The following is a 19,209-nucleotide window of genomic DNA, read 5'->3' as shown; positions in this document are numbered from 1 at the left end:
GATGACTGAGCCTATACAGCATGCAGGGAACCATGTTAAGACTGTGGAAGGTACACAGTTATTCAGGCATATAATTTTCCCTAAGGGACTATAGTCTAGGGAAGAAACCAAGAAAGGAACATTAATAATTATTAACAGAATCATAGGATACAAAGTGAAAAATCTAGAGTATCTTCTGTGCCCTTCCTCAAATAGTTCTTTGGAGGTAATGGTAAGGTCAGTGTGTATTACTCAGGGAAGGCTAGTTGCTGTAACAAATAACCCTCAAACACCATTGGCCAGATACTTGCAGTCTTCTATGAAGTGATTCAAGAGGCCAGGCTCCTTCCATCTTTTGGTTCTTCTGTCTTCTAGGACCTGAGAGTCCTCTGCTGCTCCTTTCTGCCCATTGGACTGAGCAAGGGTTAGAGTGAGCACGTAAGACTGGGTAGAAAATTTGAGGCCACATCTCAGGATGTTCACATTTTACTACCCAGAACTCAGTCATTGTTCTCACTCTACTGCAGGCTACTGATGGGAAATGTAGTTTGCCTGTGTACCGGATGAGCAAGTAAAATAAGGATTGGTGAACACATAGTGTTGCTTCTGCCACAGTTGAACAGGACTTTGAGAATTCAGCAGCCATACAATTTTCAAGGTGGGGATGGTTGTTCTAGTTACTTATTACTATTCTATAAACCACTGGAAAACTTAGTAGCTTAAAACAACGTTTATTTTGCTCGCAAATCTGCAGTTTGGGCAGGGGTCAGAAGGGACAGCTCTTCTCTACCCTATTCAGTGTCACTGTGTTGCTTGTGAGGCTGAGCCGAATGATCTGGAGGCTTCTCACTCATTTTTCTGGTGGTTGATGCTGCTACTGGCTCACAGAGCTGAAGATGGAAAAATTGGGGCTCCTTGAGCATCTCTCTGTATTTCTTTTTTGTTTTATCATAAAACATTTTCTTTATTGACAAGCGGAAATTGTATATATTCATAGTATGCAATATAATGTCTTGGTATCTGTATATATGTTATTGTACTAGTCTGTTTTGTGTTACTATAACAGAATATGTGATACTGCAAAATATGTAAAGAACAGATATTATTTCTTACATTCTGGAGGCTGGGAAGTCCAAGGTACAGAGTCTTTCATCTGGTAAGGGTCTTCTTGTTGCTCTCTCTCATGGTGGAAGGCAGAAGGGCAAGGCAGTGTGAGAGAGCAAGAAGGGACCAAGCTTTGTGATAAACACACTCTTGTGATAATGAACCCATTCTCACGATAACATTATTCCATTCATAAGAGCTCTGCTCTCATGACCTAATCATCTCTTGAAGCTCCTTCTTCTCAACATTGCCGCACTGGAGATTTGAATTTCTAATACATGAACTTGTAGGGAGACACTTAAGCCATAGTAATTGTGGAATGACTAAATCAAGCTGCTTAACATATGCTTTCCTCCTATACTTATCATTTGTGTGTGTATGTGTATGTGTGTGTGTATACAGTGAGACACTGAAAAGTTACCTTCCAAGCAATTTTCAAATATGTAACATATTGTCATTAACTGTAGTCACCATGATGTACAGTAGATCCATGACCCTATTCTTTCTGTCTAACTGGGATTTTGCGTACTTTGATCAGCATTCCTTACCCCACTCTCTCTGCCTCTTTGTGATCTTTCCATGTGCTGCCACCAGAACAGAAGCTTTACCAAATAGCAGTACTTTGCACATGAAGGCCCTGGCCTCGCAGGGTAAATATCCTAAGATAAAATAGTATGAGCTGCATGGCCTTCTCCAAACTGTCCTTAGAAGATAGTCCCACCTTGGCACCAAGAGATAAACTCATACAAGTGTCTGGTCCACAGCTCTTGAAGGCAAGACGTTTCAGATGACTTCATGCTGCCTTGGAGGAGCCAGTTGGCAGGAGCAGTGGTTTCTGGGAGATTCTTTTCCTTTGCTAGAGCCTTCAAAGTCCTTGGGTCTTCTGCAGAATAGAAATTGGGAGCGAGGACATGGTGAAGGCCACTAAGCTGTTCATTGCCAAAGATTCCTGTTGATGCTGTCTACTCTCTTAGAATGCACCACGACCCCCAAGACCTTCACTGAGGATCTCAGGGCTATGGATCTTAGGGTTTAAGTACTAACAGCCAAGCAGTACTCCTGGGAGAGATTTTGTCACTCCCATTCCCTATGTAGGAGCTTGGGACTGGTCTCCCATGGCACCTGCCACCAGCAGTGCCATCTACCAGTGACTGGATTCCCCTTCTCTTCCTCACCCCTGGCTAGTTTTCTCTTTTCCTTTCTTTTTCTCAGTACCGGGGATTCAATTCAGCACCTTTGCACTGAGCTACATTTCCAGCTCTTTTAAAATTTTTATTTTTTTTTATTTTGAGACAGGGTCTCCCTAAGTTGCTGAGTGGCCCAGGCTAGGCTTAAACTCAGGATCCTCCTGCCTCAGACTCCCAGAGTGCTGAGATTACAGGCATGCACCAGTGCTCCTGGCTGTCATTTCATTTTTCTACCTAGGCCCTTGCATGCTCCCTACTCACAAGCCCTGTGAGTCAGGTGCCCATCCTTGGCCAATTAGTCTGAGGTACAAGCATGGTGATTTCTTCAGAAAAGACTCTTAAAAGAAAACAATCTGTACTGAAGGGACATTGAGGCTTGGTCCATCCAGAATGAGCAATATCTTAGTTTTTAGTTAACCCTGGTCTCCAGGCCTTAAAGCTCTGCTCCACTCATTTCTTTCCCTTGTTCATCTGCCATCCTTCCAAACAGTTTTAAGAAGCAGCACGTCCCGAATCTTCCAGAGTGCGTAGGACGTGTTCCCAAGGCTCAGGAGAGGAAGACCTCCCTTCACAGTAAGGGAGGAAGTGATGTTTCCTGGTGTTCAAAGTTGGCTGCCCCTCTAAAGAGCCCTGGGACTAGGGTTTGAGTACAAGTTCTTTACTTGGAGGGAGATCCCCTCGGGGGACTCAGAGAGGGAAGACGAGAAAGCCTCATAAGGTCCGCTAAAGAGCAGGTGGGGCTCAGTCCTCCTGAGTACTGTGAGAGGTAGTGAGGATCAGGCTCAGAGGCGTCGCCCTTGAGAGTGCGGACACCAGGGTATTCACCCACCTACTGCACGTATCCATGGGGAAGAGCTGCATGGGGAGTTTAGTTCCCTGACACCCTGCCCTGCCCTGCCCGAGAACTGAGCATGCTCTGTCACCAGAGAAAGTCATCAGACAGCGAGTGGCACGTGGATGCTGCAGGAATGAGGGCAAGTGGGTAGGACCCCAATGATGTCCATCACGCAAAGGAACAGTGTTGTTTCTCAAATTTTCATTATGGAAAATATCGATGGTACACAAAGTAAACAGAATAGTATAACAAATTCCCATGGAGCCACTGCCAGCTCCAACAATGACCAGCACTCTTCCCTTCTTGTTTTATTCATAACTCTGAACTGAATTTTTTTTTTCAGTACTGGAGATTGAATGTAGGGCCTTCACACTGAACTACAACCCAAGCCCTTTTTAAAATTTTTTTATTATGAGAAAGGGCCTTATTAAATCACCCAGGCTGGGCTAGAACTTGCGATCCTCCTGCCTCTGCCTACCAAAGTGCTGAGATTACAGGTGTGCCCCAGCGTGCCTGGCTGTTGAACTGATTTCTATAGGCTAGAAGTAACATGGTAAGAAAAGGAGGGCAAGACTCCAGCTAACAGGGTTACCATATTAAAGACACAGGAATGTGAAATCAAGCAGTAAGTCAGCAGTGCTCTTTAACATCTGTGTCACATGCATGCTGGAAGTTCAAGTGGAAGGATGGGCTGGGGCCAGGCTTGGATAGCCTTGGATAGCAAGCTAAGGAGGGTGTGGCAGAAATTCTGTGGCCAGTTATGTAGATGAACAGGCCAGTGGTGTGAGCTTGGGTTCCTCAGAAATAGGCCCCAAGAAGATGCAGGGATAGGAGTTATTTGGAAGATGGTGGTAGGAAATAACAAAGGAATAGAGAAGGAAGGCAAGGAAGGAAAAACAAACATTATGGGTGTGGCCAAGCCAGCTACTACTGCACTCAACTGCAACTCAGTCCCACAGGGGAGCTCTGGAAGACACCATAGAACATGTGGCTCAGAGTTACCTCAACAAGTGGCCAGGGCCCGGGGTACTTATCCACCAGCTCCCCTCCTGTCCTTCCTGGATGGTTGTATCCTGGGGGTCCTATCCCCTCGGCCTTTCCAGCTTGCAGTTCAGGAAAAAAACCCGAGAGGAAGAGACACAGCGAGTGAGAACTGGAAGTCTGCCAGGACACACCAGACCAGAAAGGTCTGGAGGAAGATGGGTAGCACCCGGGCCGCTCGTGCACCTGTGTGAGCTGGAGTTTCCTAGGCATCAGGATGCCTGATGAACTGGGGCAGGGACACTTGGGAGGCAGGGCTACCGTGAGCAGGCTTTTGCTGTGTCCAGGTGGGAAGCGATGGAGCTCTGAGCTAGGAGAGTAGGAAGGAAGAAGAGGCGACAGATGGGAGAGAAAGATTGGGGAGGGATCATCAACAGGATCTGGCAACCGATCTCACATGAACGCACGTAGGAGGCAAATTACCAGAGATAGATTATAAACAATGCTCAACCATAGCCGCTACATTTTTAAACTTCTGATAAAGCATCGGATTCATCCACAGTCCTGCTGGGTCTCTCTCAATTCCAGCAACCCCAGCAGGCACTCAAAGGCTCAGAGGTAGAAGATGATATGACTGGGGGGCTGTCATCTTCTCAGGTGTGGCCATAGGCCTGACTCATTTCAGACTGCTCTAAGCTGTGCTGTAGCTCAGTGAGGGGTAGTGAGACAGCACTGGGTTATGAGTCAGGAGATACTGGAGCAGGTTTCTCCTTCACCATGCAGTCTGAAGCAAGCCACTGGCTTCTGTTTCTCCCTTACAGAATGGAAACAATTGCACGCACCCACCCCACCATAAAGTGCTTTTTGTGAGGACACAAACTGTTTATGTGTCTGTTATGGTTTAGATCTAGAATGTCCCCAAATCCGCATGCGTTCAGAGGTGGGGCTTGTGGAAGGTGGCTGGATCATGGGGGCGCTATACTCATCAGTGGATTAATTCATCTAAATGGTTGTTAGGAGACAGGGACGGGTTGGAAGGGGTGGGTCCCTGGAGGTGTAACCTTAAGGCTGGGTCTCCCTCCCTCAGCTCCCTCTTCACTCTCTGCTTCCCTGCCACCATGCCATGAGCAGCTTTCCTCCACCATGCTCCTCTGCCCTGCAGCCAGCAGACTATTGACTGAGTCCTCTAAAACCGTGAGCTAAAACAAAGCTCTCCTCCTTTAAGTTGTGAGTGTTGGGTATTGGGTCTTAGTCATGAAGAAGTGACTAAGACAGTGTCAGTGTGGCTCTTTTGATCATTTGGATGACTAGATTGCTCTTCCCCCTCTCAGCCCGAAGGTTCTGAGACCACTGTAGCCACCTGCTCTTCCTCTGTCAGCTCAGTGACATTCTCTGCACATCCTCACTTTTCTGCGCTGCTAACAACAGCTCTGTTTCTTGGGTCTGTACTCGGCTCATATCCAGTCACCTTTTCCATATATCTGCGTGTATGCAAGAGCCCCTTACCCCCAACCCGCCAAAGGCAGCTCTGTCCATGTGGGGCACCCCGGAAAGATCTAGTGTGGTGGGCTGAATAATAATGGCCTCTGAGGAGGTCCATGTCTTAGTCTGAGATTTGTGATTATATTACTCTATGGCAAAAGGACTTTGCAGATATGATTCAAATAAGGATTTGAGGTGGGAGATTATCCTGGATTATCCGAGTGGGTCTTTATAAGACAGAGGCAGGAGGACCAGACTCAGAGAGTGTGATGTGATAATGGAAGCAGAGGAAATGTGATAACAGTAGCAGAGATTGGAGTGATGCAGGGTGCTTTAGATCAGTGTTCCCCAAAAGTCAGTGTGTGAAAGGCTTGGTCACCAGGGTGGGATCACTGGGAGATGCAGTGGAAGCTGCAGGAGGGGAGGCCCATAGGATGGTCTTTAGGTCATTAGAAGAATGCCCGCAAAAGGGATTGTGGCACCCTGGTCTCTTATTCTTCTTTCCCTTCTGCTTCCTGGCCCCAAGGTGAACCATTTGCTCTGCCACAGGCTTGTCACCACTGCAATCTGGTATGCCCAGCAGTGGCCCAAAGCAATAAGTCTGCCTGATCTTGGACAGGAACCTCCACACTGTGGGCCAAAATAGCTTCATTCTGTTTATAAGTTAATTATCTCTGCTATTTCCTTACAGTGACGGAAAGCTGACTAACACAGGCCAGGAGCCAAGAAATGTGGGCTGTCTCTGGAAGCTGGAAAACACAAGGAAGTGGATTCCCCCCTGGAGGCTCTAGAAGGAACACAGCTCTGTGGACCCATCTTGAATTTCTGATCTCTAGGAGATAAAAGATCTGTGTTGCTTCAAGCCACAAAATTTGTGGGGAAATCTGTTACAACAGTAATAGAAACTCATACGTTCAAGAATGAGCACTGGCCCAAGAGTAGCCCTTAGCCAATGAATGCCTGATGGGTGTGGGTGGGTAAATACCCCAGTTTCCACCTCCTTCTGGAAGGATAACTCTGAGATGCCTGTTTTACATCACTCTCAGTTCCTCCATAGGAGTAAACTCTCATCACTGCTGTGACAGCTAGCTTGGGAACATGGCCCCATTGTCTTCTTTCTGGCCTTGTATCACTTTAGTACCTCCTTGCTGAAGATTTCTGGGATCCCTTCCCAGATAAATCATTTGCCCTTATATCTTTATCTGGGGTCTGCTTCCCAGGTAGCCCACAGAGAATTCCTCCTGTGGACTAGGCTCTGTGTCAGTGACATTTCATGTGATCAACCCTATGACATGAATTGTGTTGCTATTTTCTATAGGAGGAAGCCCAGAATTTGAGTTGTGTCTCCTAGCTGGAAAGAGGAGTGGCCTGGACTTGAAACCAGCTGTACCTGAATCTCAAGTCCTGCCTCATCTGTGGGAAAGCTGACAGGCCTGTGTGACAGGCTGACACTTAGGAAAATCCGCTTCTGGGTCCCTGTATTTGCTATGACCATTTTCCTTTTGGTAGTTATCTTGGGCCAGTTGCCCTGTGAGACTCATTGTCTCATAGAATCATCACACCCAGAAGTCACACTGTGTTAAACTGCCAGAATTACTGTAACAAAGCACCACAGACTGGCTGGCTTAAAGTACTGTCTCACAGTTTTGGAGGCCAGAAGTCCACAATCAAGGTGTTGTCAGGGCTGGCTTCTTGTGGGCTGTGCGAGAAGGCTCTGTTCTGGTCCTTTCTCCTTGGCTTGTGGATGGCCATCTTCTCCGTGTCCTTACCTCATCTTCCCTCTCTGACTGTCTGTCTGTGTGCCCAAATTTTCCTTTCTTAAAAGGATGTCAGTCAGATTAGATTAGGGCATACTTCATCTTGATCAACTTTAATCACTTTATTTCCAAATTATGGTCATATTCAGAGGTACAGGGGTCAGCACTCCAACATATGACTTCTTTGGGAGGGTGAAATTCAATCAGAACAGCACCAAGGGACAGCCTTTTGTAATAGACTTTTGGAGCCACGTACATTTTTTTCCAGGGACCCTGGGTGTCTTTTGTTGGGACCCTAGAATATATGGCCTGTACGTTTTTGAGGGCTTCAGTGACTGAGTCTAGCCGTAAGCAAGGTGGAGAGGTGCTTCTGTGTGTCTGGTCTGCTGATGGGGAAGTGTCAAGGCTATGGGCCAATGGTTTCCTGTGGTGCAGAAGACCAGGTTGCCAACCTCAATCTGTATCTCCCTGGTCCCTGAAGGAGAAGGCCAGTCAGTCAAGACCTTCTCGAGGGCAGACAGCCATCTTTCTTGTTCCTCATCATATCCCAGTGCCTTGCACTGTGCTTGGCACCTAGCAGGGCTGTGGCAAATTTGCTGGTTGCTTGAATGGACATTGGAACCCTGGTCACTTAGGAGAGTCACACGAACCTTTGTTGCTGAGATATGAGGTTGGAGTCAAAAGAGCCTGAGTGAGGAGGAGAAAGTTGATGAGCATGCTGGGCCCCACAGAACCAGAACCCAATCCACATGGCCACGTTCATGAGTGTAAGCTGTGCCAGCACCATGTGGTCTGTGGACTTGGCAGCCCCGCTGACCAGCAGGAGCTGATTGCTTGTGTTGCTCTGCCTGGGGAAACATAGGTTAAGGCCAGGGTCGGGGAAAAAGAGACCTCCAGGAGGAAGGGAAAGGGGTAAACAGGAGCTACAGGGGAGACCAGCGCAGGTCGTTTTTCATCAGTTTCCTGGGCGGATGTGCCATAGTACCACAAATGGAGTGGCTGAAACATTGGAACTTGATCCTGAATAGTTCTGGAGGTTGGAGTCTGAAATCAAGATGTAGGCAGGGTTAGTTCCTCCAGGAGTCATTGAAAGAGATGTTTTTCCATGCCTCTGTCCTGGCTTTTGGTGGCTTCTAGTAGTCCTTGGCGGTTCTTGTCTCATGGCTGGTTCACGCCAGTGTCTGCCTCTGTTTCTACATCACCTCCTGTGCGCATGCTCTCCCTTTCCCTAAAGACACTTGTCATTGGATTTAAGGCTCACCCTAATTCAGGAAGATCTCCTTAATTGAGGAGATCTGTCCCTCAGTTAAGTCTGCAAAGACCTGTTTTCCAAAAAAGGGCACATTCACAGGCTCCAGGTGGACATACCTTTGGGGCTCACCATTTAACCCACTATAGTTTTGATGTTGGCTTCTGGCCAGATCCCTTGAACTGGGCCTGAGACTTATGGAGCAGTTTTTGGCTGGTCTCCTGAAAGATTCTATTCTGCTGTCAGGGCACCAATGGGCTTCCCTGGTGCCCAGCCAGAGGCAATTCCTGATGAGGAGGTGGGCAACACCCCCCGCTCTCGCAGAGTCAGGTGTAGGGAGTGGGGTGTGGGGGAGGGAGCAAGAGCACTTGCTTTGCCACCTGCAGAGTGGAGCGTCCAGACTAGGGCCTGAAACTCCACTGTTCACCTGCGGTGTCAAAGACAATAGCTAAGAAATTCCAACAGGAGACCAAAATGCAGATTTTTCAAAGGAAATATCAAAGAACCAGTTAAAGGACTTTAAATCCAGAGGAGGATATAAAAGGTTGAAGAGAAGAGACACTGGATTTTCTGTGAGCAGGTTTCTTTGGAGAGGATTGATTCCTTGCTGGGAACCCCCAGGATCCCGCCTAGAAAAGTGGGTTAAAGCGCCTGTGGGGGTGGGGAAGGGTGCTCCCCGGGTGCCCAGAATTCATGACATCACACTCCACTTGGAAAGCCCATCATTCTTAGCCTCTGCGGTTTCCTGGGCACATGGGCTAGGATCTGATACATGCCTTCCTTCTCTAGGAGACTGAGAGGGAGGGAGAAGGAAGCAGGAGGGAGGGAGAGACAGAGAGGAAGAGAGGGCCTGCTTCTGTAGAGAAAGTGAGTGCCTCCCCTTGGATGGTACATGAATGGGTTACTGGTGCAAGAGTGTCAGGCACTGTGCTCCAAATCACAGTAGGGACAGTGGTCCAGTCCAGGGTCATCTCTACAAGGGGCTCTGCCAAGAGGGCTCTTGATTTCCCCATGTATCACCTTAACACTCCTCCTTTTGAAGCCTGGAATCTTCTGCCATGGGCACTCTTGACTTTGATATGTGCTTGGGCTTGGCTGGGCAGTCCCAACATGCCAGCAAGCTCATGTCACTGGGGATTAGTCCTAAACCAGTGTAAGGTGGGAGTAGATGCGTAAACTCTCCATTTTCCTCGTCCTTTGGTGGAACAAGTCTGATGTGTGCTCCACACAGCCTCTCAGGTCCCCAGTGGGACAAATCCATTTGGTCACAGCAGTGAGTGGCCTGCCCATCAACATCCCCTATGTCCATCGTCTTTGCATCCCTGACTCCCTTCCTTCTGTCCTGCTGGTGTTTCCTTGGATTCCCTCCCTCATAAATGACTGGCACCAGAATCCTTGTCCTCACATCTACAAGAGGAATCCAAGGCTTTGCAAGAGGGTAAAGGGACCTGTACTGAGCGCCCCTGTGGGGTTGGCCTACTGTGGGCAGCAGGGTTGCTCATCCAAGGAGAGGCAGCATGCCCCACCATGGCAAGTGCACTTGGGGGCCCTGAAAAGCCTACAAAGGCTCCCACGAAAGAACAAGAGACTAGGCAGGCCCAGGATGTCATGTGGCAAGTGTTCTGTTGAGACAGAATATACTCTGCCCCACTTATGCCCTCCCCATCCCTGAAACAAGGGGAGGTCGAAGCCATCCTTAGGAGAGAAGAAGCCACAGATCCCACCCTGAGCCCCTAAGGCTGGTGTTTGTCCACAACTGCAGTGTGGCCCAGAGGGGTGTAGATGCAGCGCCCAACCTTATACCTATAGCTGTGGTCATTGCCTGAGTCCATACCAAATGGAGGCTGTGTGCGCATGCGCATGCAGGTTTACAGTGACCTGGCAGAAGAGGACTCAGAGAAGTCATGAGGTCTGGGGGCAGGGGGAAGCCATCCCTTGCTGAAGTCACTTTTAAATTTTTTTTTTGAGACAGGTTCTCACCATATAGTTCAAGCTGGCCTTGAGCTCATGGCAGTCCTCCTGCCTCACCCTCCAGAGTCCTGGAATCACAGGTTCTGCCAAGAGGGCTCACCACCATGCCTGGTTTTCTGAGGTCATTTGCAAGGCACGACCAGAGCATATGTATTTCCTGGGGCTACTATAACAAAGGACTACAAACTAGGTGGCTTGAAGCAGCAGACATCGTCACTCTCACAGTTTCGGAGGCCAGCAGTCTGAAAACAGGGTACCGGTGAGATGGCTCTTCCTGGGGGTTCTGAGGGAGCTCTGTTCCTGGCCTGTCCTAGGTCCTCATGGTGGCCTGTGGGCCTGGGTGGTCCTTGACTTGTGGGTGCCTCACTCGAAGCTGTGTTCTAGTCTTCCCGTGGCTGTTCTCTATGTGGCTTTGGGCTCAAATTTCCCTCTTTTTGTAAGGACCCCAGTCATTGGATTTGGGCCCTAAATCCAGGATGACCTCATGTTAATTTGCTTACAGCTGCAGAGACCCTATCTGCAAATGAAGTCACATTCACAGGCACCAGGGGTTGGACTTCCATATACCCCTTTGGAGGACACACTTTGACTGATAACAGAGAAAGTGCAACGAAGCTGTATTTGATGCTAACTCTTACAAAGCGCTTGTTCCATGTTCTGGACATGTTTTGGGAGTGACTGATAAACAGTGTTCCCACAACATCCCAAGGCATGTCGCAGGCTCTTTCTCCTCACAGCACTCAGTGATTGCAATGTCTGTCTACTGGTTCTGTCTGCCCCGCATTGGTCTTCCAATTGCATAACCCTCCTCTGCCATCCTCTGTGGTCTGGTCTAGATGGTCAGTGAGTGACCCAGGGCTGGCCCACCCTGGGACGTTCTCTTCTGGTCCAACACAATTGCTGCAAGGGGGTCACATAACTCAGTCAGGATCCCAGGGAGAGATCTCAAGGCGACACAAGAGGCCAGAGTGTGGGCTGGGCTTGTCCTTTTATACCGACTCACTTTGGGGGAACTAAATGGGTCCCATGGGAACTATACTAATCCCTTCTGAAGGGAGTGGCCCCAGTGACTTCCCACTGGGCTCCACCTCTTAAAGATTCTATCACCTGTCACATCACTGCAATAGGGACCAAGCTTTCAACACATGAACCTGTATCCAAACCACAGCAAAGCATATACAAAAGTAGAAGAGAATAGTCTAATGAACTTTGCTGTACCCAGCACTCATGGTCAATCTGTTCCTTCTATACTCTTACCCCTCCCCTTCCTCCGCCACCTGATTTTGGAATAAATTGCTGCATTATAGCATCTTACCTGTAAACATTTTTGTTATCTATCTCTAAAAATGCCAGGGCTTTTAAAAAGGTAACTGAAATACCGTTATGATACCTATAAATATTTTAATCATTTCTAAATAGTATCAAACATCCAGTGAATGTTGACGTGTCCAAATGCTTCATAGATGTCATATTTTTTAAGAAATGGATTCTTTGCTTTGGGATCCAAATAAAGGCCATACATTGCAAATAGTTCTCTCCAAATTTCAGTCTGTCTCTGTCTCTCTGTCTGCCTGTCTCTCTGTCTCTTCCTCTTTCTCTCCTGCCGTTTATTTGTGGAAGGAGACAAGGCTTTTGTCCTCTAATTTCTCATTCTGCCTTTTCTTGATCACATACATCCTTCTAATGTCATAACCTGGTCCCGTGTTACCCGTACTTCTGGTAGATCTAGAGGTTCTTTCAGACTCAAGTGTGGGGGTGGGGTGAGGAGAAGCGGGGGCGGGGGTGGTATTTCATTCATGGCTCTGTACACTTGACCAGGAAGGACTGAGTTTGAATGACTGTCCTCCTCCTCTGATGACTCTTCTTTTATGTCAAGGATTACTGTCTACATCTGTCACATCAGGGTCACAAGTTATGTCCAGAATGTTCTTCATACCTTCTGTACCCAGTTACCTCCTACGGTCCTCAGATCTCGGCTCAAAATCTGCTTCCTCGGGGAATAGTTTCCTCACCCCAGATAAGCTCACACTCCTTTGCCAGAAAAGCTCATAGCACCTTTGACCTCTGCAGCGGAGCTCCTGCATTCTTTGGGGTCCTTTGTCCTGCAGACTGCAGCCCGTTGAGGGTGGAGACTGAGTGTGTTCTGCTCCTCGCTGGATTTCCAGTGCCTGGTATGGAGTAGCAGCTGCTCAGTGAGTATTTACTTGCTGAATGGATGAATGTGTGAGATTTTTGGTTTTGGCAACTGGCTCACCCCTCCACCCCCACGGCTGAGGTCCTGCACAAGCTGCTTTTCTGTAGAATGGCTTCCGGTGACCAGAGCGTGCTCAGCGTGTGACGGCACCCACTGTAGACCCTCATGTTGTGTTCTCCTCTTGTTGCTGCTGAACTACAAACTGCAAGTTGCCCCCTGTAGCCTGGGTGGCACTGAGAAAATAAAGAACTCCTGTTGTTTCTCTTCAGTTCTTGGAGATGCAAAATATCCCATTATTACTACCTGAAATGCACGATTTTGATTTCCTGGATTAGAAAACGTGTCCCTCTCACTGAGACCTTCCCAGGAGCCCTTTGCATCTTGCTTTTGATCTCCATGGAGCATTTCCCGGTCCCCCCACCACCCCTGCCATGAGGAATGAAACAGAAGCTCAAGCAAGAAGTTCTTAAGGGGTGTGGAGAGGGCACCCATGGGTTGCTGGTCATAGCCCAAGAGATTTCCAGCTGCACCACTAGGCCTCTTCTGGCTCAGGCTAGAGGACATGGACTGAGGCAGGAGGATCTCTGTGAGTTTCAGGCCAGCCTGGGCTACATAGTGAGTTCAAGGATAGCCTGAACTGCAGAGCTAGACTCTGTTTCAAAAAAATAAAAAATCCAAAACCCAAAAACCGAAACTTTCCTCCGTAAAGGCAGGAGGAAGGAGATACCCCAGCCTCAGTTGGGGCTATGTGTACTCAGCCAGGACAGGCTGGACAGAGCTCTCAGATCAAGCTGCCTCTGGCACTCGTGCCCTGGTTGGTGTTAAAGGTGCCCTGTAGAAAACAGAAAGCACCAGAGAGCTCCTAGCTTCCCTTGTTGCAGCACCAGGACCCCCACATGACAGCCAGAGGCTCAGCAGAGCATAGGAGGGAAACTGGAGTCACTCAGGTCACTGGATTGAGAGCTGGCCTCAGCCAAGTGCAGCTTTCGGGATGGTCAGCGTGGAGCCAGCTCATTCCCCTGCAGAAAGGTCATTCTGGGGAACTGAGCAAAGGGAGCCTCCCATCGTTTGCTTGTCAGCTTGGCTTTTTCTAGGGTCTTCTGGAGAGCATGGTGATTTCTTCCCTGTCTTTTGTCTGCTTGATTGAACTTCAGTAACTTTTGAAAAACGGTATAATTTTAAGATAATGAAGCTTTGTGTTAAAAAGCTGCATTCTACAGCTACTTCCGGGTTACTGCTGTTCTCTGAGGGAGTCACCTTGCGAGGCGTTTACCAATTGCTCGGTGGCTAGGATCACTCCAAAAAGCTGTGAGGACACATTTTGTGGGTATGTTTTTGAAGCCTGTACCATGGGCTTCCAGTGGCTTCAGCAGAAGCAGACCTTAGTCCTGTAGGGTCAGAGGGTGCCCTACCCGCGAATTTTGGGTCTAACTCACTTGGGACACTGTGCTCCACACCCAGCAGTACACTTAGGAGATATTTGTGGGATAAAGAAATGATCAAACCCTTTCCAGGGTCAGAAATGAGGCACGATGAGTCACAGTGGTCCGAGGAACTTGACCTGCCTGCTTGCTTGTTAACAGCCCTGAGAGATGTTTTTGGAAGGCGGCTTCACGGCTTTCGAGCCTCTAGCAGGTCCCTGGAGCTCAAGGAGCTGATCTGCATTGCCAAGAACACTGCACTGCACAGAGAGCTGACTTTCCAGAACCTCGATCATTGGGACCAGCATGCTGGGACTCTGGGAACCTTGCCATGGCTTCCCCTGCTCTGAATCACCAGCTCCTAGCACAGTGCACATGGCAAACGGCCTGGTTTGCATTCTCTGAAGGATGTGGGTGCAAATTGTCTAGCTGGAAAGAGAGTAGGGGCTGCAGAAGTGAGACAGGGAAGGAAGCAAAGCCAATCCACAGTGCGTTAAGGAGCTGGTGGGCAAGTGGGGCATGATCCTGCTGGGAACCTTCTGCAGAAATAAGGAACATAGCCTGGAGTTGTCCTCCACTGAACCACTATGCGACTGGGGTATGTAGATACCAATTCCTGCCACCCTCTTCGTTGAGGATGGACACTTTTGTGTCACCCGCCCCCATGCTCCCAGCCCGCCTACAGTGCCGTCTGAGCACACTCCTGCTGCCAGGGAAAGCCTGGGGGCAGACAGAGCCATGCTAGAGGCAAGAAGCCAGTGGAGGGCTGGGGATTTAGCTTAGTGGCACAGCGCCTGCCTGGCAAGTGCAAGGTCATGAGTTTGATTCCCGGTACCGGAAAAAAGCAAAAAACAAAAGAAGCCAGCGGAGTGTCCAGAACTCTCCACCAGGCTGCAGGTGACCTCCGGAGTGGGCTGAAGGGATAAAGAACAGGCAGTGTGTTCCATAACAAGTGATCAATTGTTTGGTGATTGAACGCTTGCTGAGTGAGTATGCCTGAACTACAGATCCTTGCAATGATTTTGCAAATATTACAGTCCGCAGGAACAAGCCCTCTCCATTTTAATCTCGCACATACAGGTGTACAGATCCCAGGCCTACAAGATTGAGCATTAAATGCATATTAAATGATTTATAATTAGTTCTGCTTGAAGTACACGATGCTCGTTTCCATGTTCTCAACGATGACAGCAACAGCCCTTTATGTATTTATGTGCTGGGAAGAGGGTGGGGTTTGGAGTCAGGCACGCTGGAGTTTGAATCTTACTTCCACCTCTTTGTGACCTCGGACAAATTATTTTGTTTCTTTGAACCTCCTTCCCTGGGAAATGAAGCAAGGATGTCATTTCCCTGAGCTATTTTGAGGATCAAAAGAGATAACGTTGGTACAAGCAGTCAGCTATGTATAAAGCACTGTGGAATGTGAATTAGTATTTTCTTTAAGGTTCTTACTGCATTCAGAGCATTCTTGTATTTAGTAAATATTTATCAAATGCCTACAATGAGCCGGACAGTGTTTTACATGTTGCGGAAACAACTGTGAACAATAGTCCCCAAATCCTCGGAGCTTAACTTCTGGTAGAGAAACTACAGACAATAAAAAAAATAAACCAGCCCATTTTATAGTATGTTAGAAGGTGACAAATTCCATGGAAAATTACATCCAGGAAGGGAAATAAACAATGCAGAGAAAGTGTGTAGGACAGTGTATTTAGGTGAGGCACTTGGATGACACCTTACTGTGAAAATGACATTTAACTGGCTGAAGGAGAGAGGGAGGGAGGGAGGCAGGGAGGGAGGCAGGGAGAAAGCTGCAGTGGCATCTAGGGAAGAACAGTCTAAGCATGGACAAGGGCAGCTGTGAAGGCCTCTGGGTAGAGGCGTGTGGACCAATGAAGGGGCCGGTTGTGTTCACATCCTGGGGGTTGCTGTGACACCTGACCAGAGACTGGTGGCTTAAACAATAGGAACCAAACCTCTCCCAGTTCTGGAGGCTGTTGTAGTGACATCAAGGATCCTTCCTTACCTCCTCCAGCTTCTGGTGGCACCAGGCATCCTTGGCTTTTGGCTGCATGATGCCAACCTCTGCCTCTAGCTTCACTTGGCCCTTTTTTCTCTCCAAGTATCTTTCCTCTGTTCTCTTCCAAGGCCACCTGTCACTGGATTTAGGATCTACTTGAATAATCAGGTCGATCTTGTCTTGAGGCCTATGACTTAAATGCATCTGCAAAGACTGTTTTTCCAAAAGTTCAGCTTCACAGGGCTTGGAGATTAAGGTATAGATGTAGATTTTCAGGGCCACCATTTAACCCATGACCCCAGTGTGGCTGGAGAGGAGTGAGCCAAGATCTCAGAAGAGCAAGGCTGGAGTGCTGTTACTACCCAGAGAAAGGTGAGCTTCCGTGCCTGGCCAGTTGGCAAAGTGGGTTGGCAAAGCAGCCTGCTCCCCACCTGCCCAACACTGGGCTCCCACAAACTGCAATAGTTTTCTGCCATTCAGCCTTTTTCTGCCACCTTCCTGGAGTATGAGAGGTGCAGTGCTAGCACACGAGGTCTTCTTGTCTCTGCTGGCCCACGGTCTGACAGGAACTTCCAGCTATTCGAGTGCATAGTCCAAAGCATCTGGCCCACCTCTGCCCGCTCCTGCAGATTTGTGGGTTGGATCTGTGGCCTGGCCAGGGCTGTTGGGCATGTTTACATCCACAGCCCCCTAGTGCAGCACAGTACAGGGTGCTGGGTAAAGACCTTGTTAACAGCAGTGATGGCTCAGGGCTTTCCCATCCAAAAACCTGTGCCAGGGAGAGCTATACAGAAGAGGGAGGCAGAATTCATGGCTTCAAGGTTCTTAGTGTATCATGGGGGAAACAGCCTCTAAATAGCTATACCTATCCCCCTTCACCTGTGGGGGTAACTAATGTTATGGACAGTGCTATGGTGTTTCTTATATATACATACATACATATACACATATGATAAAGTTTAACGGATAAAGCAGGTACAGAAAGAGATTAACAACAATAATAGCAGTGCAATCTTGACACCGTACTGTGACAAAAATCATGTGAGTATAATCTGGCTCTCTCAAAATATCTTATTATACTATCTTTATTGTTTTCACAATACTGTCGGATGACTATGCCTATGAGATGAGAATCTGGGTGGGTGATGCGGGCACTGTGCTGTCACATTAGGATACCACTACCATTTGCCATGGACTCCTGGAAGCTGTTCTGAGAAGCATAAGGCAATCTCACATCTTCCTGTTCCATTCTGCCTGAGGCATGGCTCATCCCTTTGTCCAGCGGATCCACACTGTATACAAGACCCACCTGTTAGTCACTCAGCAGTTGTTTCCTTTAGATCAACTGTTCCCATGTCACAGGGTTTGTGTTCAAATAAACCTCAGAATGGCACTTAACACTTAGGAATGGTTGACTTCTGAAGTTTTCCGTTTAACACTTTCAGACCATCCTTGACCTCGGGTAGCTAAAAGCAAGGAAAGTTAAAGAGTTATCACTAATACCCAGGATTGGGTGCTGTTTATGACCTGGCTGCAACCCTACTGTCTCTCAGTTTCACTGCTTGAAAGCGTGGCCTAGGTCCTTGCAGAAGCCATAGGGTGGAGGGAGCTAAGGCCCTAAAACACCTAGCCAAGGAGAGATGTTGTGTTCAGATAAATGCCCCAGGCTCCTTGTCCTGCAGGGCTGATTCTCATGGGTTCTCCAGGGCAGTTAAACCCTAGCTGCCTACAGGGCTCATCTCCTGTTATTGGCTTCCCTTCCTGTTCAGTCTCCCTCTCCACACTCTTTCCTTCGCTGGGCAGCCACTAACCAGATCCTTGTTTCCTGCTATGCCTTTGGGGAAAACCAAACTATGACTGCAGGCAAAATATGACATCATACCTTTAAGCAGCCCGCTGAGAGCCAATGAAAGAGGAAGTCTATGGAAAGCTCTTGGAAAACCTTTTGGAGGCGGTATGCTTCACTCTGGGTTTTGAAGGACATGTACGAGTTTAATAGGCAGTGAAAGACAATCCAAGAAGTGCACAGAGTGTGAACAGAGAGAGAGGTGGGAGAATGGCAGGTGGACTTGGGGATGGGAACTGGGGTGCAGGACACATAGTAAAGCAGAGGGGGGGGGACAGCAGGCAAGGATAAGGCTGGGAGAGAAGGCTGTGATGGGCTTCCCATGCCAAGGTGAGACTTTTAACTTTATTCTGCAAATGGATTCACTTTGCTCTGCAGTATCCAGGGCACTGCATGCAGTCCCTGCAGTGTGGCCCGGAGGCAGGGACAGGATGGAGGCTGCTCACCTGTGGTCAGCTGGCACTCCTGGAAGAGGCTGAGAGAGCAGCCTGCACTTCACAGTAGCACTTCCGAGTATCCTCTGTTGCGTTCTCTCTGCGGCAGCCTGCTTCCTGGCAGCAGAGCAGGGCCCTAGGTGAAATGAAAGACACTAACTTTGTCTTTAGGATACCTTCCCCATTCCTTCCTTGAACCTTTCTGCCCATCCTGCCCCATTCTTCCCTCCCCCAGCACAGTGCCTTTCTGTTCTTTCCTTCTTCTTCCCCATTAGTGTTCCCTGCAGAACTGTTTCTTGTATACTCATTTATACTGAAGTGTCAGTGACTGATATGAAACCAATGTATTAATATACATTAAGGAAAGCATAATTATAACCTTAAAGTGGATGAAGTCCTTGTTTGGTGTAAGCCATAAAGATGAACCTTGTAGGACTTAAGTATGGAGTAAGATGAATAGTTTGTGGATCTTCCCTACTCCCACACAGCTGTAAACAGGTTGTACCTGTTCTCCTCCTGGCTCTGGGGGTGGGGGACCCGTCTCCTGCTGGGCTGATGCGGATTTGATGCCAGCGCTCCTCCTGCCTGCAGGGTGGAAGTGTCCTCTTCAAACGTCTGCCTGTACCCTCACTGGAGGAAGGAATCTCTGCGAAGAGGAAAGCCCGGGATCTTGTTCTGCCTCGTGTCTTTGCACATGGCCCGAGGTCTGCTTTCCCCTTCCTGCTGAGTGAGCTTGTGACTGGGGTGCC

The sequence above is a fragment of the Chinchilla lanigera genome, unplaced genomic scaffold, assembly GCF_000276665.1.
Source record: "Chinchilla lanigera isolate Chin_1 unplaced genomic scaffold, ChiLan1.0 scaffold00165, whole genome shotgun sequence".
Lineage (NCBI taxonomy): Eukaryota > Metazoa > Chordata > Mammalia > Rodentia > Chinchillidae > Chinchilla > Chinchilla lanigera.
The sequence above is the reverse complement of the archived record's forward strand: the minus strand, read 5'-3'. Positions refer to the sequence as shown.